Consider the following 24,301-nt stretch of genomic DNA (forward strand, 5'->3'; position numbering starts at 1 on the left):
TATGTAAATGGTAAAATAAAAAAAAATGCAGGGAGTTAAAAAGAAAAGCGCAAAAAATGGAAAACCCTCTGGGGCTGAAAGGGTTCATTAAATGAATTCTCATTCTGGGCTTTGAAGTCAAGGAGGCGGTCCTATCAGTGATTGACAGTCTTCCCTCTTCCCAGTGATTGACAGTCTATGACTGTGTATACAGAGACAGCTGTCAATCACAGATAGGACCGCCTCCTGGACTTCAAAGCCCAGAATCAGCAGGAATTTAAATGAACAAACTATAAGTTGTACTGAATATTTTCTCATAAAACTATATATCAGTCTGCTCTGCTCCTCCTGCTCTACAACATGCCGTCTCCAGTTTACATTGCACTTTCATGGTGACAGGTTCCCTTTAAGGACTTATTAAGCCTTCTTATAATGTCCAGTCCTGGGCCCCAGTGCAAACTCTATGGCACCTACCATGCACCACTGGTATGAGGACCTGACAGTGTGGCTGCTGTCTCTGCACCCCTAACATTTTGCACCCCTGCTTCAGTCTGACTATTTTGGGTTCCAGTTGTCGTCTGGTTTGCTTGGCGCAGCGCTACTTATGTTTTCCTTGTTCTTGATGGTATTTCTAAATTTTTACCAACACCCATGTTCTCCGGCATCAATACTGTTCTTTGTATTCTTGTCCTGTGTTGACATTGGTGCATTTGTAGGGCAATATAGGGACCAGGTGAGCTGGGAGAATGCGGCAGGGGTTCAGATTAGGACTATGAGCTCCGCACAGTCAAATGAAGAGACATTATATAGAGAGGAGTCTGGCTGTTTACAGCCATGTGGAGTGTGAAATGCAGGATGTGGCTCACGCCGCTTTTGAAATTGCGCAATAAGATGCAGAAAAGTGCTTAACAGCTATAATATCCTTCCATGATTATGTAACCAAATGGCAGCGTAGATCAGTATTCTCAGAGGGCAGCGAACATTACTTTGCTCGCATAGTGAGTGAGATCTTGGGAAACTCTCCATAGAGAGCGTCTTCCACTGTTACTTACCAAGACTTATTATTAGATGTGTTCTGCTGGTCCGTTAGATACTTTGTATATGTTTGAAATTGATACTTTGTAAACAGATAAGAGTAATACATAAACCAGCATAGAGTAATATCTGAACCAGTACAGAGAAGTAGGTGAACCAGTATACAGTATGTGAACCAGTGAAGAGGAATATGAGAGCCAATATAGAGCAGTATGTGATCCATAATCATCTGTTGGTACTGCTTCGGTTTTCTTAATTAATTTGCATGGATATTTGATAATGCAAACAAGATTCACGTACTGGGAGACCCGTATGTCAAGAATCATACTAGAACGGGCACTGGTGGTGGTTATTTCATGTATTATGTTTCCCTCCTCTCCTCTCCTCTATTGTCATATTCTCTAATAACCTTTTCTACTATCTTCTCTACTCCTTCTCTTCCTCACTCCTCTGCTCTCATTTTCTTACCACACTTTTACTATTCTGCCATCTCATTCTTTCTCTCTTCTGTTCTCCTTTTTTATCTTCTCTTCAGCTCTCTTCTCTCTTTGCCTTCGCACAACTCTTCTCCTTCCACCTCCTCTCTTTTTGTCACCTCCTTATCCTCTCTTCTGTTCACTCCTCCAATCTATTATCTTGCCCCTCATCTCTTCTATTCCCTCTCTTCTCTTATTTCTTTATCTCTCCCCTCAGTTCAACTTCTTTTTCCGTCTTTCCTGATCTCTTCTTCTCCCATCTCATCTCTCGTCTCCTTCCCTCCCTCTCCATTTCTCTCACCTCTTCTTTCATCATTTTCCTTCCTTCTCCTCCCATCTACTCTTCTCCTTTCCTCCCTCTCCTTCCTTCTCATCTTTTCCATCTCTCCTGCTCTCTTCCTTCTCTTCTCCTCCCATCTCTTCCCTTCTTCACTTCTCTCCTCCTATTCTTCTGCTCTTCTTTCCTCATTTTCCTTCCTTCTCCTCCCATCTCCTCTTCTCCTTTCCTCCCTCTCCTTCCTTCTTATCTTTTCCATCTCTCCTGCTCTCTTCCTTCTCTTCTCCTCCCATCTCTTCATTTCTCCACTTCTCTCCTCCTATTCTTCTGCTCTTCTTTCCTGTCCCTTCTCTCCTTCTCCTATCTGTTCCACTTTTGGGGTTTTTTTTGCCTCTCTTTTCCGTTTCTCTCCCTTCCTCCCATCTTTTCTGCTATCTCCTCCTCTCCCAATCCTCTTCTTCCCATCTCCTTCCCTCCTCTCCTCCCTTTTCCCCACCTCTCCTCACTTTTATCTTCTCCCTAGTTATTTCCTCTCCTCCTGTCTCTGCTCTTTCCCCTCTTCTTCTTCTTCGTATCTCCACCCCTTCCCCTTCTTACTTTTTGTATATTTTGAACACAGAGGAGTCTTATAATTGAGAATAAATCTAATTTTAAACATCTTCCCAAAATAACCCTTTGGCCTGCGCGCCTGTCCAATGGTAGCAATTGCATGATGTTCATTTAGAGGACGAGAAAATGTCACAGAAATCTGACTTGATGAACTGATTTTCAAAATCAGCATGAAAAATGTAGGTGAAAGGTCCTCCGGTAGATATGCAGTTTGATAAATGATGATATTGAGTCCGGCATTTTATTATCCACTTATATTCTGGAAAGCGTTACTCGTGTTATGTATAACTAATGCTTGGGTCTCGCCTTAAAGGGGTATTCTCATTTTATAAAGCGGTGGTGTATTGCTAGGATATGCCATTACTTTATGATCAGTAGAGGTCCAGCCTCTGAGGGGCCTCCACTGATCCTGAGAATGAAAGGGATACATTGCTCATATAACATTGCATCTTCTTGTAATTGTTCTCTGCGGAGCAGTTCTCTTGTGCAACGCGTGGCAATTGGAAAACGATGTAGGTAACGGAGCACCATGCCCGCTGCAGCAGGACCTTTATTAGCAGGTTCGGTGAGGGTCCCAGAGGCTGGACCGGTCATAAAATGATGACATATTTTAGAGATTTCCCATCACTTTATAAAATGGGAAAACCCCTTAAATGACCTTCCCTAAAACTCACAGTCTCTCATCCTAAGAGCTTTCCAGAAATCTAGTAAATTAAAACTACAGATAGAGAACAGGGGTGTATACAGTTGCTAGGCAGAGCTATGTGTTTCCATGGTTACAGACTACAATGTGTGAAGATCTGATCCTGTAGGCAGGTGTTACTCCATTATCTCTACAGAAAGTAGATTAGGGACAGGGAATAACACATGACTGCAAGATCAGACTACACACGGGATTTGTTTGTAGTCTGTAACCATGGAAACACATAAGGGTTGTTTGCAAAATGTCTTTCTAATTATTTTAGATGCATTGTAGCAATAAAAAAAAACTTAGTTGCAAAAGTATGCACATCCTTTTAGCTCCATTCTTACAGGCTGTCATTTGGACACTGGATGGCAGCCCCACTGATGTGCCAGCGGCTCCAAGAGATCTGTGTTGTCTCTGCCCCTTGTAGTGGAGCACAGTTTCACGTGACGCCCCCTGCTGGCCACACATGAAAAGAGTACTGTAGCCTATCTAAAAGCATAGCTAATAATTCTTCTTTTTTTTTTTTTAACCTTTAGCACAGATTGGCACCTCGTCTTAGAATAATCTTATTTGGGTCCTGAATTTGTCTGCCGCATTGTGTCAAATGAGCTGCAATTCCCAAATGAAAGATCTGCCCATTGTAACACTGTATAATGAGACATACAGTAGCTGTAAGGATCATGGGTAGTCTCCAACGTCGACATGTGCTGCATCTATTAAGAGACAGATCTGATGCTCCCTGCAGGCAGAGGATTAATATCTCGGCACACACAAAGTGCTCTATATTTATCAAATATTACAGCGAGTGTCATTATCGCGCCTCGTTACATTGTTGCATCGCTGAGACACAGTTAGAACAAAGCAAAATTCTTTCACTCAGCAACTTGAGGCTGATCGCTGAGCCGGGCGCATTCACATATATTATAATAGATTCTGAATAGTTCTGATTTCTGAATATGATTACACCTTGAAGACTTATGAAGGTCATTTATCATTGTTCAGTTGTCAATTGGCCCCGTAAACTGGGAAAAAATGGCCTCGCATTGGTCCCTGACTCTCAATAACAGGTCTTTTATAATATGTATTCACTACTTTAACCATTGAAAATCAATCTGACTTTTCTTGTATAGTTTAATCTTACCTGATGCAAAATTCTGTGCTTATTAATTTCTCAATATAAGTTTAAGGGTGTTTTTTCTGATACAGAGCTCCAAATCCCCTGCGTAGATAGAGAGGTAAGTGATAAAATTCTGTCTGCCTGCAGCCATCACTAGGGGGAGCTCACTGCATACAACTCATACATTGAACAAAATAATATATCAATATGCAGTCAGCTCCCTCTAGTGGAAGGCTATGGTTATGCAAGGGAATTGGAGCTCTGTATCAGGAACGCAGCATTCTAATCACGTATATTAAGAACTTAATTAGCACAAAATGTTGTTTCTTGGTGGATATGCATTTGAAATATTGAAGACATTTGCTGTGGAGCATCATGTCAAAATTTGACTCCTATTTTTTGCTCAACAGTAGTAATAAAGATCTAGTGTTCTTAAATCAACTGTGATTGTGTAATGTGGAAAATGGGGGACTAAGGACCCCCTTTCTAGTGATCACCTATCCACTGTGAGGGTCCCAATGGTGGATGGGTGATATGGGGATAACCTCTTGAATAAAATAATTATTAGCAGATGCCTGGCTTGCACTGGGAAATGGCAGCTCTTAGGCTTCTTGTCTTAGTTGTGCCTCTTGTCCTATGTCAGTAACCTGAACTATGGCTATGCTGGGTTTTTAACCCTTGGCAACAAAAATATGACTAGGATTATCCCAATTTGTGGTAGTACCATGTGTGGCTGGGTTATTCCCGTTGGTCAGGGACTGCCATTACTATTAGATGTGAGCAGGTTGTGGACTATATTGAGCTATGGACAGTTGGACACCATAGATAACAGGACAGATGCTATGAAAACCTTTCTTTGAGTGTATAAGTAGCCATGTTTCTTATACACCCCCGTTGATGCCTCCATTGCTTTGTTGGGGGATGATCAACAAGCTTGACAGAAGATAACTGGATTTGGTGGAAGAGTAAGACATGAATTGTCTGAACCTAGACCATGGACTAGTCATAAGACCTAAAATGAGCATATATTGGGTAATACCTCAAGTGTGATGAATAGCAGTCAGACTACACATATCAAGGGTCCACCAAATGAAATTCTGGAGGTCTACCATCAAGATAGATGTCCCTAGTAGCAAGTGACTGTCTCGAAATCAACTTTTAATGGGGTTGTCTTCTGCTAGACTTTTGCCAACCTTGGTGGATCTTCTGGTGGGTTAGTTTGACCTTGCAAGCTATTTCTCAGTTAGGTAGATACAATGTTTTAAGCAAGTTATAAAAGCCCCTTGGGACAATGTAGTCCTTAGTGTCTCTTCTAGTTTAGCCAGTGCCACCAGGTTGGTGCTTAACCATGGAGAACAGGAATAATATTTTATAGGTCAACCTCCTAATAAGTAGTATGAGGCAGGGTCACAGCTGTCTATATGATCGTTCACCTCTATACCGGAGTCAAGGAGAGTTCTGCGTTCACGTCTGTGGTAAACGCTCGCCTCTGGTTTTTAAGAGATTTAAGCCTAGTGAGCGGGGCGGAATATCTGCATTTTACCGGTCGGCTGAGCCATTCATTCCGATAACATCTGTTTCCCAAACCTTCTTTCTGCTCCAGTTATTAATGTCATTCTTAACTACAATTCTCTTCCATTATTTAAATAAAGGGCCCAGTCAGGTGTATCCTGATCCCATAATCATTGTGGAGCCAACATGAGGTAACTGCTCGAGCACCGCAGAGCTTCAGTGCTTTGGAAACAGCCAGTAAGAAGGGGAAAAAGGGTTAAACTGGCAAAAGAGATGGGTAGTAATCATGCATCAGGGGCTGGGGGGTACAACCTGAAGCCAAGGGGCTCTGGTGTGGCTCTCCCACATCTTTGGGACCCCCCCATATTTGAACATTCCTGTCTATTCAACAAACTATAGATGAAGAAAGAAGGTGGAGAAGTGATTCCTCTTTAGTAAGACTTTCCTGCCTCCATAACCTTAAAACTTATGGGGCCAATTTGTGTCCTCTCCTGTGAAGGGCCACATTCAGAACACTAGGCCCCCAATTCTCAGTAGTAGAACCTGCACCTAACAGATATTATTGGCAATAGCAGTGTTACAGTTTATCCATGTGCTTCGAGAACTAAAAATGTTTTGTAACCCTAGCCTAGGGTGGCATGGGCAACAGTGGCGTCCTGCATGTTACATGCTATAGCTTTCATTGTAATCTACCAGATGATGTACACAGCACCCCTGCATATATATTACTGTGGAGCTCTGTGGGGGGTGTGGGGCCCATTCTGACTTTTGGTATGGGGACGTATGATTTCTATTTACATCCCCGTGTTTGGCTAAAAAAAATATGGGAATATTATCTACCTGGAGCTTTGGGTTAAAGAGGTTGTGTCAAGCATGAAAGGTATCCCCTCTCCACACGATAGGGGATGACTGTCACGGATGGTGTAACAGAAAACAAGAAGTTACAAATAAGGATGCGACTGGCTTGATCCAAAACTAAGGAACAAAAGGGTGACCCCTATTAAAGCCCTGAAGCTCTCCCTGTCTTCTCAGCCCATGCAAAGATCTCAGTGATAGAAGGTTGCATGTCCACGTACCTAGACTGAATGACACCTGCAAACCCTATAATAGTGAGGGGACACGACCACCAGCGCCCTGCACTTAATACGGAGGGAATCAGGGTCACCTAGGATCAAGCCAACAGGAAAACAACAAATACAGAAATAGACTTATCTGAAAACCCAGCTGTAGCAACTTCTAGCAGAGAACACAATCCAGGATGTAATATAAACCGCAGGGTGAGGCAGTATGGGGAGGAGATATATAGGGAGGCAATCACTGCTAATAGATGACAGCTGGGAGAGGGAGGAGAGATGTCAAAATGAAAGCAAAACAAAAGAAGATCATGCAGGAGGTACTGAAGAACGTCTATCAGAACTTCTCAAAGATCTGGTGGTGACAATGACTTACTGATCGGTGGGGGTCTGACCGTTGGGACCCTCACGGTCCATGTTCGTGTACTGGTGGAATCTCCAATGGACGGGCGGGGGTGCATGATGGACCTGCAGCTACATGGGGACGGGAACATGAAATCCCTGTTCTTGGGATTCTTGGGGTCCCAGCAGTCAGATATCTACCGATCAATTAGTTATATTCTATCCTATAGCACACCCCTTTAACCCTAAAGGGCCAAGAATTGAAAAGATCATCGCTAACAAGGGTTCATAGTAACGCCCGTTAGCGATGATCTGGTGGTGAAAATGTACCGCCGATTACCCGATGAAAGAGCGTTTCTTTTTAATTGGATCGTTCGTTGGTGCAGCACAAAAATCCTCTTTTCCCGGTGGCAGATCAAGTTGTGTAAATCGGCCGCCGGGAAAGAACGAGTCTGTATGGGGAAGAGTGATGGCATTAGCGATCACTCCTCTCCATACTCTGGAGGAGATCGGTGCATGTAAAAGCGGTGGTCTCCTCCGCTAGCCATCAGCAGATTGTCGGGAAGGAACGCTTCCCTCCCGAGTAATCTACTGGTTCATCGTTCCGTGTAAAGGGACCTTAACACCTGCAAGCATAATATGAGATTTTTTGCGGCTTTGATTACTCCTATGAGGCAATTTTCACAATCAAAGGAGGAAACTCCTACCATTGTCTCTATTCCCTATGCTTATTTTAAAGGGGAAAATGTTGAGACAGGTCCCTTTAAGTAAAATAGAACTGGGTGCATCCCATCTACTGGTAGCAGAATAGTCGATGCGGCTGTGGACAGGCTGATTATCTAATAATACCAGGTACTTAATCATTGTGTCACACTGATGTTATCTGCGCTACTTTGCATCTCTTGGTTAAGATTAGATAATGTACTTTCTTGTCTTGTCAACCCACAGTGAAGAGCACCGGAAAAATAAACTTATGTCCAAGATCATTAAAAAAGTGGAAATGTTATTAGTTGTATACTTTCTGTAATCTCAGAAACCTGAAAAAAAAAACATTTTAGTGCTAAAAGGCTTGGGTTGCACCTGAGCCCATATTACTAGGGTTTTAGGTAGGCCTAATACTCGTCATAGAGTCGATGGTAAAATTCTGCCTTCCTGCAGTCGCCACTAGGGGGAGCTCAACAGCAGGCTGCATATTATATACAGTACATTCAGCTCAATAAAATGTCTGTATACAGTTAGCACCTATTCTCTATGCCATACTCTACCGCTGGACATGTTGGTATTGTCAGTAGACGAGCGCCACGCAGTAGGTAGACAATTGCATCGTATCTGCCTCCACCAATTGTCATTTACACATCTGTCTCCCAAAGGACAGAAGTTTTCTAACATGCTGCTAATTATATGCAGAAAGGTGTCTGCGGCAAAAGCTCTTAATTATGTCTTGGTTTATACTTGGCAGATTTTGTCATGATGAAAAAGGATTTGTAAATGATCGCAACAGATCTCTTAGTTTTGATCACTCCTGAGTTCACCTGTCTTGTTGGTAGAAGTAACCCCCCCCCCCCCCCCCCCATAAATATCTGATCACAGAGTGTCCTGCAGCTACATTAATACATCTCCCCCATACAGATCTATGTCTACTGCTTCCCCTCACATATTATATAGTAAAACAAGCTGACTGCAGCCACCACTAGGGGGAGCTCAATGGATAGGAATTTATACATTTACCATTGAACTCGATGGAAGCTGCAAAATCTATTTGCACTAGGCTCCCCCTTGTGGTGGCTGCTGAAAAATGGCATAGATTTATTTAAGGGAAAATAGGAAGGGGTTCTATGTCAGGCTTCCCTCTCACTCCTGGCCCCAACAGCAAGAGATGCTCTTTGTAGCCACTGTCCGCTCTGTCTGATAGATGAGGATCTCTATTAACGATTATTTGAAAATGGGTTTTCGAAATCGGGCCACCCCTTCAAAAGGGAAATCCAGTCATAAAGATATTTTGATAGTTCATAGATACAAGTGACATTGGGGGAATCCGTTATCTCGGGCCATCCGTGTGCTCCAGAAAGTCTATACAATGCCCTAAGAGATTTATATTAATGGACAACAGGATTCATATGAATGTCAGATTTGCAGAAATAGAAATTCCTGAGCAGCGCCAAAGGGGTTTGTTCTCTCTATAGCAACCTCTGGCTGTTGTGAAGTTACAACTCTCAGCATGCACAAGTGCTCCGCTGTTCGTGGAAGTGAATGGAGCATGCTGAGAGTTGTAGTTTCACAGCACCTGGAGTATCGGAGGTTGGGGAGGAGATTAAACCCCTTTGGGATGACTCTACAATTACTATTTCTGGATATTCATATGAACAGTGCCCAAGGGGTATCTCTAACCACCCCAAACTCTGCCTACTCTAGAAGCAGGTTACCCTCAATTATCATGTGTTGGACCTGACTAGAAACCCAACCAAACCTTCAATTTTGGGTGGAGTTCCCCTTTAAACAAGATATCATGGCAAAATACCTCTGCTTATAAATGCCACGAGGCGGATAAGTAATTAGTCTGTTCGGGATGGGAGGTACACATGGCCTGTGCCTCGCAGTCTCGTAAGAATACAGTGATACATCGAGCAAATATTTGCTCAGGTTAATGAAGCACGGCATAGAATAAAAAGGGGTTTTTATTTTATCAGTCTGGGTAACGATGGGTTAATGTCGTCGTGCTCTGAGCCGGCGTGTGCCGCTATGAGATGGCGCGAGAAAGATCTGTGCTGCCAGCGTCTGCTGCACATTGTCAGAATGCCGTGTTTACTTCCAGTCAGCGGTTTGGCGGTGGTATTGCCCTCCGGTAAAAATAGCCTAGTCAAATATTGATAGGCTGCCCTCAGCGCAGCAGTCACAAAGCAAACTCCCCCGACTTCTGCTGACGGGTGCGCCAAGGTGAGATAGAGGGTATTGTGGTATTTCCTTGGTGGAGCCGCAACACCGTCCCCATTATCACTCCCATCCTCCCACCTGTTGGTCTTACACGAATGGCAACTCGTCTGTGTATGGAAAGGATCGGGTGCAGGCAAACACGATGATCCATAAAGCGATCACGCATGAAGAATCCACGTGCAAGGCCGCAAGTAGTCTCAGGGTTCGTTGGAGGAGCCTGAAGGTGCAAAGATCAGAGTCAGGTTAGGGCCATGTCGCCCCTAGCTAGGGAACATTCAATTATCATTCAAAAATGACAGTGAATAATGACATCATTATTAAAGTGTGGAAAGTGGGACTGGATGAAGGATTAGGCTCTACAGGCTGCTGCCTATGGATGGTTAAAGAGGTTTTTACATCAATTTAGCAAATTATTGAGCCATAAGGCACTTAATCATGGAGGAACAACTATGGGGGCGCAGAGGCTGAAGTCACACCTAGGACCTGGAGGGCGCAATGACTCTTCTGCCGTAGGCCCAGGAGCCTCAGGTCATGTGTCTGCTATCCTGATAAAGGTGGTGCCTGGGGGAGAAGCGGGGGCTTCAGAAGCCTGTACTAGAGGGTACTGCATGAGATGAGAGTTTTGTATAAGGCACGATGCTATGTGCAATGTGTGTGTGGGTCCAGTAGGGGGCAGAGCAGAACAGTGTAGCCTGCGTGTGGGTTTCATCACCAGTTGTGTCACTAGAGCAGATTAGAAAGCTACAGACCAGGCAGTGTGAGAAGCAGCAAGGCTACCGGTCTGCAGAGGAGTTCTGCAAAAAGCAGGAGGCACCTGGTGTACCGACAGCTCACCCTAGCACCATGGTGCAATGCACACGTTCAGGATTTGTGTGCGCACTGAAATCCACAGGCGTTCGCAGGGAAATCCGTGCTGTCAATCCGCATCAATTGGTGCGGATTTGGGGTGGATTTTTCCACATCCGGATATATGGAAAAAATACGGTCAGGAAAAATAAATTGACATGCTGCGGATTATAAATTCTGCACTGTAGGTCACAATCCGTGCAGAAAAAATCTGCATCGTGTGCATGAGGATTTCAAATTCTCATAGAATACCATATACATGACCTACGGTATGGATTTTCCGCACGCAAATCCGCCCGGAAAATCCGCACGCAATTCTGATCATGTGCATTTAGCCTAAGAGAGGCTTGTGTCGCAAAGATCTGAATTCTGCTGTTACGGAGGTGTTGACTTGTCACCTTTTAAAGAGTTGCGCAACAATAAGTAAAGTGCCGTTGTACGGCCAGTCCTACTAAATGACACTACTAGTTGTGACTATGAAAAATTTGGAAGTAGCCAAGCGGGCAGAGCTTCTCACTGTGGAGTAGCTGGCACGTCTATACATTACATCAGGGATGCCCAACCTGCGGTCCTCCAGCTGTTGCAAAACTACAACTCCCAACATGCCAGGATAACTGTAGGCTGTTTGGGTATGCTGGGAGTTGTAGTTTCGCAACAGCTGGAGGGCCGCAGGTTGGGCATCCCGTCATTACATGGACAGCCCTTTGATTTCAATGGGAACTGTGTAATGCTTCATTTCTCCAGCGGTGGCGCTGCAGGGAAATTTAACTTTTGCTGCTGGTCCCAAGGCTGATCGCTGGGGGGGGATTAGATTATCATCATCATCGGGGGACTGTTCTAAAAATAAGGGATGGTCGAAAACAGGAAAAAGAGAGGTTTCTTATTTGTCTACTTCATGCGAGGTTCCCCTTTAAGTTCAAAGAGGGGTTCCTCCACCCGAAAACCCCCTACGCTAATTATAATAAATGATGCCGTTTCATGAGCAAGCGCGGCGCATTCGCTGCTGTCTGATGCATAATGCAGAAAGGTCAAACAGCTTGAAGTGAGGAAAACTTCAGCTGCGGCCATTCCGCCCCAGACCGAGGCTGCGACGAGAGAGATGGAACCGCACGCGGTTATCAGCAGACATCTAAATGAATCCAACGCCAGCAAGAAAGTGCAGTGAACCGCGCAGCAGCGTCTCTCAGGACCGGGCAGAAAATGACATCCGTATCACACTGGAATCTGTCAGGAGATATTCATGCGAGCAAAGCCCGAAAAGGCCACCGCTGATGCTCAGACACGTAAACTGCGGCCTCCCGGGAGCACTGGTCGAATACCTGAAAATAACCAATATCCATCCGCCCGGAACCAACTTGTTTCCATTTAGTGAACAGTCTGCAGGGTAGACAGCAAAGCAGGGAGGAAGCAGAGGGGTGCGCATGATGGGTGGAGTTGTTTCAATGCAACACACCGTCAAAGAGAATGTCACTTTCTCCTAAAAAATTTCCCTTTGAAATAAAAAATAAAAAAAGTTTCCTTTTTGGGGATTTATTCAACCATTTTGAAGTGTCTGGGAGACAACTGATAGTGCCGCTTCTTGCTCTTACAAGAGTTGTCAGCTGGCTCTCGAAGGGTTTGTCTATATTCTTTAAAGGGAACCTGTCACCGGGATTTTGTGTATAGAGCTGAGGACATGGGTTGCTAGATGGCTGCTAGCACATCCGCAATACCCGGTCCCCATAGCTCTGGGTGCTTTTATTGTGTAAAAAAAACAACTATTTGATACATATGCAAATTACCCTGAGATGAGTCCTGTACGTGAGAGGAGTCAGGGACAGAACTCATCTCAGGGTAATTTGCATATGTATCAAATCCTTTTTTTTACACAATAAAAGCACACAGAGCTATGGGCTAGCGGCCATCTAGCAACCCATGTCCTCAGCTCTATACACAAAATCCCGGTGACAGGTTCCCTTTAAATGAGGATCGGCAGATCCATGAAAACCGTGCTGATCACTTGTTATTGCCGCGTGGCTGCAGCGGCCACTACAGGAGACATTTGGTATTACAAGTCATCTATTTGAATGAATGGTTAACGGGGTTCTCTGGGATTTACATATTGATTATCCTCTGGATAGGTCAGCAGTGTGAGATCGGCTGGGGTTCAACTCCCAGCATCCCCACCGATCAGCTGTTTGAGGAAGCCCCGGAGCTCCAGTGTGCTCTGCGGACTCCTCACAGCTTGCCAAGCACAGCGCCGTCCATATGATAGTGGCTGTGCATGGTGTTGCAGCTGAGCCCCATTCACTCGAATGGGACTGAGCTGCGCCCAGCCGGTGTGACCGATGAACGTGACGTCACATGGCCTTGGCTGTTCGGTGTGGGTCCCAGGAGTAGGACCCCCACCGATCAGATATTGATGACCTATCCTGAGGATTGGCCACCGATATATAAAATCCTTGAAAACCCCTTAAATCTGTGGTCCCCATGAGTCCTCCAGCGCAGGAGATGTTCTTTGTTAGTGTCACTCCGCACTGGATAATAGATGGAGTCCAGATCAGGACCCTTCTCTATGATGACCATATGTCCGTAGGAGGCAAATTGAACAACTTTTTTAAAAATGCTTTAAAGGGATTTTCCAGGATTTTGGTTCTGATGACCAATCTTCAGGATAGGTTATCGATATCTGACCACTGGGGGTCCGACACATCAGTATCAAAATCTTGGAAAACCCCTTTAAAATTCCCTCCTATAATAAAAAAAATCTTTAAAGAGCTTTTCCAAGGTTATAAAACATGGCTGCTTTATTCCCAGCACAGTGCCCCACCTGTCCACGGGTGGTGTCAGGTACTGCAGCTCCTCTCCATTGAAGTGAATAACTGCAATACCACATACCACCTGTGGACAGGAGTGGCGCTTTATGTTTTGTAGAAAGCAACATTTTTTTCTAATCCTGTACAACCCCTTTAAATCATTCAATCTTTTTACAATCCTATTCAGCCATTTATTAGTTAAATCTGTCTCTGGGAAAGCTGGGTGACAACCAGGCTGTCGACAACCCTAAACTGTAAATCTGCCTAAGGCCTCCTGCACACGAACGTGTGCGCCCAGTGGTCGTGCCGCGGCCCGCAATGCACGAACACCATCCATGGGGCAGCCGCAGCGGATCGCGGACCCATTCACTTTAATAGGTCCGCGATCCGGCCATTCCGCAGAAAGATAGTGCTTCCGTTCCGCACCATTCCGCATCTCTGGATTTGCGGACCCATTGAAGTGAATGGGTCCGCATCCGTGATGCGGAATGCACACGGAACGGCGCCCGTGTATTGCGGATCTGCAAATGAGGTCCGCAATACGGCCACGGAGCGCACGCGTACGTGTGCAGGAGGCCTTATTGTAAGTGATGCTTCCCTTACGCTGCTCCTCATTGCTGCAACAGATTTGCCATTTCAGAATCTGAAAAGGTTGGGTGACAACCCTTTGAGCGCTGCAGTGGATGTCATACTGGTTGTCAGCTTTCCTTGAGAGCTGCATAGAATATTTAACAAATTGACAGAAGCGAACGACTCAGGGACTGGTATTTACTGGGAATTTTTTTTTATATTTCTGGGGATGGGGGCGTTACAAATCCTATCAGAGCTTTAATAGTGGACATATTGGTTGTTACTCAGCTTTCCCAGAGACAGATATAACTAAATAACCACATTTTGTGTTGTCAGTGGAAGTTATCCAGAGCAGTTTTTCAGGTGTCGCTCTCCATGGTGCTGAATGAGAAGCGCTCTGGGTGCGGTAAACACACACACAATGCTAATCTCTGGTGGTGGAGGATATCGCCATGAATGCTCGCCCCTACTGTGCTGCGCTACTAATGGATTCATCAACTGCATCCCTTCTCACAAATTAGATGGAAATTACAGATTAGCAATTATGTGTTTTGCTGCTTGCAGTTCTCCATAGAGATGAGGGAGAAGAGGGTCCGCTCTACAGCCGGTAATGCATTCCCTATATTACAGTGTACAATGTGCGACTGCAATTACACAGAGTGAAGACTCCTTACCTCCAGAGAGGTGGAAGATGTACACAGCACATAGATACCGCCTGTCTGCTTGGTCAATAGGAATTAAAAATAGATTAGATCAGAGGAATGAGAAGGGAGATATGCAACGGGCGCCTCTATATAACGCGTCCCAGGTGTAGGAATGCTGAGTGGTATGTTGCGGCCTAAAATCTCTTTGTGTGTGTCACGGTGCTCCTACCTGGATACCACTGGACCCCAGGCTTTGGGTCCGAAGCAATAAATAGGGAGAATAATTGAGGGATAAAAGAATAACGAGTCCAGACCTTGAGATTAAGTTCAATGGCAGCTTTACTTTGCATAAATGGTCTCCAGAACGGTTTACAGGCTTTGTCTTGGTTCCAGCAGGCTTTAGCATGAAACTGGCAGGCAAACTCCACTCTGCTATAACTGTTTCTCTCTGACTCTGCTGCACTGACAGGCTGGCTGTATAACCCAGCTTCTTCTGTATGCTGAACTTCTCTGCGTAGTCTGACTCTAGGTTATGCCAGGGAACTCTCCTCCTGGCTCCTGAGGCTTCAAGCTTTGGAATCCATGGCCAGCAGAGCTTAAGGTGCTCTGGCTGACGTGGGCATGTCCAGCAGAGACATGCTCCTGCACACCCTTCCCCTAGACTAACTCTAACTGGTCCCCACCCTTCCTGCAGGAAGTAGGGCAAGCCCACTTCTCAACAGAGGGGTGGGGGGGGGGGGGGGGTTAGAATGAAATGAAAAGCTCCATTCTCTCTAAGTACAGCTCTGCCGTGTTTGCTGCCACCTGCTGGTGAACCAGACACATTACACGGACAGTTACATATCATTATTTTAAATGCACAGTGTTGAGGGACCTGGAAATAAATATACAGATGACATTGGTGTTAGCCCAATAAAGACAGTAGCAGGGTGCAGGAGTGGTAACACCACTCTGGGGTGTTACAGATAGATAGATAGATAGATAGATAGAAAGAAAGAAAGGAAGAATGGTGGCTCAGTGATGCAGCGCTGGGGTCCAGGGTTCAAATCCGACCAAGAACAACATCTACATGGAGTTTGTACAGTATGTTCTCCCTGTGTTTGTGTGGGTTTCCTCTGGGTTCTCCTGTTTCCTCCCAAACTGCAAGGAGAGACTGATAGGGACCTTAGATTGTGAGCTCCTGGAGACAGCAAATTATGCTAATGATTGTAAAGCGCATTGGAATATATCAGCGCTATATAAGTGAGGAAAATAAATAGATATCAGTTTCTGGCTCTTGGATCTATAAAATCTAAATTTTCAGCTGCATTTGGGGCATTTAAATTTAGATAACGTAATAGATTTATCTGCAGTCCTGTGTAGAATCACAATGCATTGTACCATGATTAAATAGATAATGTAAGTGTCCTGCAGCCCTATGTAAAATCACAGGTAATGCATTATATCATGAGTTGTGCCAAGACAACCCGCTCAGCTCTGCTTTGCAACCACAACACCCCCAGTTCATCTTCAGACTCCTTTCTGAGCGCAGTGTGACGCGGGGGTTAGGTTATCGCACAGTTCTTTGAAGTTCCGCCATGTGTGCGCTGTGGGTAGGGTAGAACATCTGGGCATGTTGGAGCATCTGTTTCTCCATTGGGCTCTGTTTCGGAGGCTCCCGCAGGAGCTGGTTGGCACAGCGTCTGTGTGAGCGCACAATTTAACAAAACACAGAAGGATTTCGGACTCATATGGGTTCTTGGGTTCCTACTCTGATAGCTTATTAACAGGTTCTCCTGGTGTTTCATGAGAAGCCACATGGCGCTTATTTGTTCTATGTATTACAATTACTATTCTCCAGGCTCAGTGAAGTGTTCTGCCGTCTTTCTGAGAGATTTACATTCTTCTCATGTAACTGCATTGTTACTGTTTTGCTCCTGGTGGTCGAACAATCTTTTTCTTCTACAAATTACAACCTGTTCTCACATTCCCCACTAGCTCAGTGTGTTATTAGGTTGATTCCCAAGCGAAAGGTCACTGGTTCAAACCCAGGAGCAGCCATGAAGAAGATTTCCCAAGAAAAGAGAAACATCATCATCCAGCTCAACGATAGCAGTATCTCGTCGAAGAAAATTGCCAAACTGCATCATGTGAGCGCCATGACAGATGGAAGAATATGGAATGAAATCCGTCCATCAAAGCCAAGTGGTGGACGTCCAGGCAAAATATCGGGGTCAACAAGTCGGCTCATCATAAGGTCTATCAGATCTTTTGTGACAAACACGGCAGTGGAGGTGGTTCGTATGCTTCATAACAGTGAGATAACAGACGTCTATGCAAGCGACATGTATTACACAAGTCTGGAATGGCGGCCCGAAAAAAGATGAAGAAGCCTCGACTTCAATATCGTCATAAAAAGTGTTGGCTCGAGTTTGCTAAAAAGTGCAAACAGTGGACAGTAGAAAATTGGAAATGGGTGATTTAGAGTGATAAGACGAAAGTCAATAGACTGGGCTCTGATGGGTTCAAATGGGCCTGCAAGGAACAAGAGAAAAGGGGCTAACGGATGAAGAAATCGAAGGAACTGTCAAGTTCAGTGGAGGAAGCCTGATGATATAGGGTTGTTTCACAGCCAAAGGCGTTGGATACTTAACCAGGATCAATGGTGGTCTCAATGCTGAGCTATATGTGAGTGTCCTACAAGAGAAGTTACTTCGTACACTCAAGTACTATAGGTATGAAGAGGATGACATAGTGTTCCAGCAGGACAATGACCCGAAGAATACGTCGAGATTGGCGACGAAATGGTAGAGGTGCTGGATTGGCCCCCACAGTCTCCAGACCTCAACCCAATCGAACATTTGTGGGTAGAGATGAGGAAAAAGCTGTATTCGTACCCAAGTGAGTCCACCAGTACACACCAACATTGGGAACCGATTTCAGTCGAGACATGCTTGAATCTGAAAGATTCAGGCAGTGTTGGAAAGCCAAAGGTAGATTTACCAAATACTAAAAATTTAAGTTTAGAATTTTAGGAGCAAATCAGTAACAATGCAGTTACATGACAAGAATCTGCAGAACTAATCATATGCTAAATAGTTGCAAGTCCAGTTTAGTGGATGGTGAGATATGGGGCCTGGAAGTCAAAAGTTCTAAACATTGTCACCTTTTATGCAGCAGTTGCAGTAATTCTATTCAGTGCACTGAATGCCACAATAGATATATATGAAGCTACAACCCCAGACAGGACAACGCTTTGTAAAAAAACAAGCTTTAGAACAAAACACGCCTTTATTGAAGCTTTTGTAACCAGCTGGAGCGGAGACACTGCCGTCCATGTGTCAGCCATAAATACGGACCTGTGATCATAGGAATGATAGGACTGGGATCAGAATTGTCAATGTCACTTCAAAGATGTTTCCTGTTGTTGTGTGATCGCTCCATATTCTTCATGGACTTCTACATAAGAAAATAAAGAGAGTCAGGCTGAATAAAAGAGCCCGGGGGGGGGGGGGGGGGGGGGGACAGGACATATCAGAGAAGACCTGTGGGAAGAATTTTTATTTACCACTGTATATGTTCCATTAATTTTATCAGTCACCTCTCTCCAAACCTCCTAAACTGAATATCCACCACCATGTCATCTTAAGGTCCCCAGTTCAGTGCTGATTAATTGTTAATATATCTTTATAGTGGTTGGAGCTCCTAATCCCCTGCATAGACATAAATGTTAAAATAGAGACTACCTTCAGCCACCACTAGAGGGAGCTAACTTCATACTGTGCTGTACTACAAAAGCTTCCACTCCCTAGAGATTTTGCTGTTTTAAACAGCAGACACCCAGGACTAATGTCTGTGTTAACCCCTCAGCTTGTCATGGAACCATGAACCAGACGTACAACAAGAGATAAGTGGAAAATAAGAAGGTTTTATTGAAGAGCAAGCCGTAAGCAAAGTCCGAACGGATGGCTAAACCGAAGCAGGGTCTTGCGGAGACAGAGGTCAGGAACCAGAAGGGTAGTCAGACGAAGCCAGGAACAGGAACCAACGGGGTAGTCAGACGAAGCCGGAATCAGGAACCAACGGGGTAGTCAGACGAAGCCGGAATCAGGAACCAACGGGGTAGTCAGACGAAGCCGGAATCAGGAACCAACGGGGTAGTCAGACGAAGCCGGAATCAGGAACCAACGGGGTAGTCAGACGAGGCCAGGATCAGGAACCAGAAGCAGCAGCAGTCTTGGAAGCATGTGAACACAGGAGGACCAAGCAAGGAACTGAAGCCACAGACCTCCTATATATATGAGCTGGGCATCCAGCTCCTCCCAGTGGGAAGGAGGAGCCGCAGGGTGGGAGGCTACAAGAAAACCCAGAAACCAAGATGGCCGCCAGCACATGTCAAACGAAGGGAACAGCAAGGAGGTAAGACCATGACACAGCTGCCGTGGTCACACGAGCCTGGCTGGCTTCCTCACACTGAGATTAGGGAAAGATCCGCAGCTACCACATCAATAGTTCCTGTGGAGCCCTGTCTATCATATGGAATGTCCCATAGGCTGCAATGATAATTCATTGCAATCTATGGGAGAAGCAATCTAGATCGCACGTTCAAGTCCCCTAAGGGGACTTAATATAAAGGTTAAAAAAAAAAGTTTTCAAAAGTATTTAGAAAATTAACTTAAACGTAAAAATTTACGTTAAAATTCAAATCATAATAAAAAATAAATAATAAAAAACACAAGAAAAGCAGTAATGCTGTAATCGTACTGACCCGGAGAATGAAGGGAACAGGTCAGTTTTAGTGCATAGGGAACGACGTAAAAAAGGAAAAACATAAAACTATGGCAGAATTGCATTTTTTCCAATTCCACCCCGTTTGGAATATTTTTCCAGCTTCCCACTACATCATATGCAATATAAAATGGCGCCATTAGAAACTACAACTTGTCCCACAAAAAACAAGATCTCATACAGCTATGTGAATAGAAAAAATGTATTAATGTTTAATGTGAAAGCAGTATGCAAAAAGCTCCTGAGCTCCCTCTAGTGTTTGCTGGAGGTAGAATGAATGTTATCGTTTAATTTTATGTCTATGCAGGAGATTTAAATTTTTGTAAGGGATCTGAATCAGAAAAACAGATATATTAATTAATGAAATATTTATTTTGGACCGGATTAAATAAAAAAGATAACTTTAAACAGCTTGTGTGAGAATAGAAGAGTTTCCAGCATTCAAGTGACCTGCAATACCAGACACAGCCTTCGGACTACAGTGGCGCTTTTCTAAAAATAAAAAAAACATATTTTTTTCTTAACCTCTTATTAGACAGGAGAGGAGACTTCATTAAGACGGTGGTTCCCGTCATGTTGGTTCACACATATCACTTCGCTCCTATGAGAGCAGGACAAGAGGGCTCAGTGGGCAAGAAGGCAGGTCAGGGGTTTATCTGTATGAGACCAATTTTGATGCCGTCTCTTCCACTTACGCTTGGTGATAGGGCGTCTGTTCCCTGGGAACATTAATTCATTAGGCTGTGAAATGCCAGTTTGTCTTCTGCTGTTGATTTATTTTATATTTCCCTACTTTGCTAATGAACTGTCAAACACTGTTGTTGTTCTTTTGAGACTACAACTCGTAGCCGATCGTGCACACAGCGCCATCGCTAATGAGCTCCTCATTTAGGTGGCATAAGATAATCCTTGTGATTTGTGCCGGGTGACAGCCTCTCAGTTTGTTTTGCCTCCGGACACCTGTCTTATTAAGGGTCTGCTGTACATACCATGTACGTCTGCTGAGGATCTCCATAACCAGAGCTCTCTGTATCCTGCGCAACATCCTGAATATAAGGTATTGACTCCACTTAAAGGGGCTGCACAGTACAAAGATGTTCATAGCCTATTCTCAGGATAAGTCATCTATATCAGATCAGCGGGGGGTCTGACTCCCAGAAGTCTGTTATTCAGCTTGTACGAGCGTTGCTTCTGCTTCAGAATTACCTGTGCACCTTTTGTCATGCTTCAGTGTGGGATGGAAACCCACATCGAACGTAGGAGGGAAAGGGATGAGGGGAAAAGGCCTGGAAACTAGGGAAAGGAGCAGGTCACCTCCTAGAGAAACCCTAATCCAAGTCCTGACTGACTGCAAGTATGAACTGACCCCAGAGGTAGGTGAGTTCATACGCAGGAACCTAGAGTCCTAACTCACCCTGTAGTACCCTGGTACTAATGCAAGGACAAGAGACAACCTGTTCCTCCAAACGGTACGATGAACAGGAGTCTCCCTCAGGCCTAAACACAAATGGCAGGGAAAAGAGCAACACAAGAAAACCCAAAGAATAAAACAGGGGAAGGAGATACTTAACTTCAAATGGCTATGGAAGCACAGGAACTCCGCCGAGATCCAAATACCAGCAATCCACAACAAGACTGAAGCTATAAACCGCACAGCATGGTGGGAGAAGCCACAATAAATAGGGAAGGTTAAATGACCACATAAGCAACACCTGAGGCAAGAGGTGTGGCCATTATCAGAAACAACACAGACAAGAATTGATCCACAAGGAAAACCTGTCAGATCAAACCACGTGTTGCCAGTCTCACTGATCTCCTGGCACCTGTCTCGGGAACGTCCGTGACATCTTTTCCTTCAGAGCAATGGCACAGTGTAATTACAACTGCTCGACCCATTGGATGGCCATTTGTAATTACATTGCGTTGCCTCCACAAGCGAGGAGACGCACAGGTAATCTTGAAGCGGAAGCAGGGCTCACATGATGGCTGCTACCCCTTCAAACAGCTGATCGACGGGGTTACCGGTAGTCAGACCCCTGCCGATCTGATATTGATAATCAGATCAGATTGAGGACAGGTCATCAATATCTTTGTGCTGCACAACCCCTTTAAAGAGCACAGTACAGATACTGGTGATAGTAAAGGGGTTTTACTGTATTTCTATTTATACACAGTGATGTCACAGTACAGGGATAGTAAACACAGTGATGTCACAGTACAGGGATAGTAAACACAGTGATGTCACAGCACAAAGATAATAAACACAGTGATGTCATAGTACAGGGATAACAAACACAGTGATGTCATAGTGCAGGCATAATAAACACAGTAATGTCACAGTACAGGGATAATATTCACAGTGATGTCACAGTACAGGGATAACAAACACAGTGATGTCACAGTACAGGGGTAATAAACACGGTGATGTCACAGTACAAGGATAATAAACAGTGATGTCACAGTACAGGGATAATAAACACAGTGGTGTCATAGTGCTGGCATAATATACACAGTGATGTCACAGTACAGGGATAATAAACACAGTGATGTCACAGTACAGGGATAATAAACACAGTGATGTCATAGTGCAGGCATAATAAACACAGTGATGTCACAGTACAGGGATAATAACCACAGTGATGTCACAGTACAGAGATAATAAACACAGTGATGTCATAGTGCAGGCATAATAAACACAGTGATGTCACAGTACAGGGATAATAACCACAGTGATGTCACAGTACAGAGATAATAAACACAGTGATGTCATAGTGCAGGCATAATATACACAGTGATGTCACAGTACAGGGATAATAAACACAGTGATGTCACAGTACAGGGATAACAAACACAGTGATGTCACAGTACAGGGGTAATAAACACGGTGATGTCACAGTACAGGGATAATAAACACAGTGATGTCACAGTACAGGGATAATAAACAGTGATGTCACAGTACAGGGATAATAAACACAGTGGTGTCATAGTGCTGGCATAATATACACAGTGATGTCACAGTACAGGGATAATAAACACAGTGATGTCACAGTACAGGGATAATAAACACAGTGATGTCATAGTGCAGGCATAATAAACACAGTGATGTCACAGTACAGGGATAATAACCACAGTGATGTCACAGTACAGAGATAATAAACACAGTGATGTCATAGTGCAGGCATAATAAACACAGTGATGTCACAGTACAGGGATAATAACCACAGTGATGTCACAGTACAGAGATAATAAACACAGTGATGTCATAGTGCAGGCATAATATACACAGTGATGTCACAGTACAGGGATAATAAACACAGTGATGTCACAGTACAGAGATAATAAACACAGTGATGTCACAGTACAGTAATAATAAACACAATGATGTCACAGTACAGGGATAATAAACACAGTGATGTCACAGTACAGGGATAATAAACACAGTGATGTCACAGTACAGTAATAATAAACACAATGATGTCACAGTACAGGGATAATAAACACAGTGATGTCACAGTACAGAGATAATAAACACAGTGATGTCATAGCACAGGGTAATAAAAACAGTGATGTCACAGTACAGAAATAATAAACACAGTGATGTCATAGTGCAGGCATAATAAACACAGTGATGTCACAGTACAGAGATAATAAACACAGTGATGTCACAGTACAGGGATAATAAACAGAGTGATGTCACAGTACAGGGATAATAAACACAATGATGTCATAGTACAGGGATAATAAACACAGTGATGTCACAGTACAGGGATAATAAACACAATGATGTCACAGTACAGGGATAATAAACAGTGATGTCACAGTACAGAGATAATAAACACAGTGATGTCATAGCACAGGGTAATAAAAACAGTGATGTCACAGTACAGAAATAATAAACACAGTGATGTCACAGTACAGGGAGAATAAACACAGTGATGTCAGTACATGGATAATGACCTATATATTATATTACATACAGGACACAATGGGGCATTTGGGAGTTGAGAGTATTCTGAGTTCTTATGTAATGATTTCTGTGTACACCCCTGACTATATCCATTTCATAAAGCAATTATTTTGGATGAGGTTCTTTCAGACCTCTGGCTACGGAACAAGCCGACAAATGATATAAAGGTGTCTTATAGTTATTATAGCGGCGTTTATTAAATCCTGGAGGGCCCCTTTAAGGTGACTACAAAATATTGAAACCATGCACTCTTTGGGGGCACACAAACTGCCAATGTCTCAGCTCACAGCAGGGAACCAGAAGCCCAGTGAAGCACATAAGTATAGATTTCATCACAGGTACCAATCTAGGATTATACAAAAAAAAACAAAAAACAATCCTGGACAACTTCTCTAAGTCACCAGAAGGTTGTAAGACTTTAAGAAGTTTTAACCTATGATGTGAAGAGCCGAGAACTCTGATAATCAGGGGGAACTAGGTGGACCTTGTAACGTTTTTCTCATCTTGGGTAAATTAGAAGTAAAAGAGGTCACAATAAAGATTTATTCTGGAGTGAATCGAGGGAAATCTTTTTATCCATATCAAAGAACAGGAATAAATGAAGAGAGATGAAGCCGAGGAGAGCATGGGTAAAGCTGAGGAAAATGTTCCGGGCTCCGGGGCCCGGCCTCTA

General features: G+C 44.1%; 1 protein-coding gene across 1 annotated transcript in view; it reads left to right on the plus strand.

Moving 5' to 3' along the window:
* CPNE9 (copine family member 9) overlaps positions 1 to 24,301 on the plus strand; it is a 228,500-nt gene that overhangs the window by 148,114 nt on the left and 56,085 nt on the right. The window lies entirely within an intron of this gene.

The sequence above is a fragment of the Bufo gargarizans genome, chromosome 7, assembly GCF_014858855.1.
Source record: "Bufo gargarizans isolate SCDJY-AF-19 chromosome 7, ASM1485885v1, whole genome shotgun sequence".
In the NCBI taxonomy this organism is placed as follows: Eukaryota; Metazoa; Chordata; class Amphibia; order Anura; family Bufonidae; genus Bufo; species Bufo gargarizans.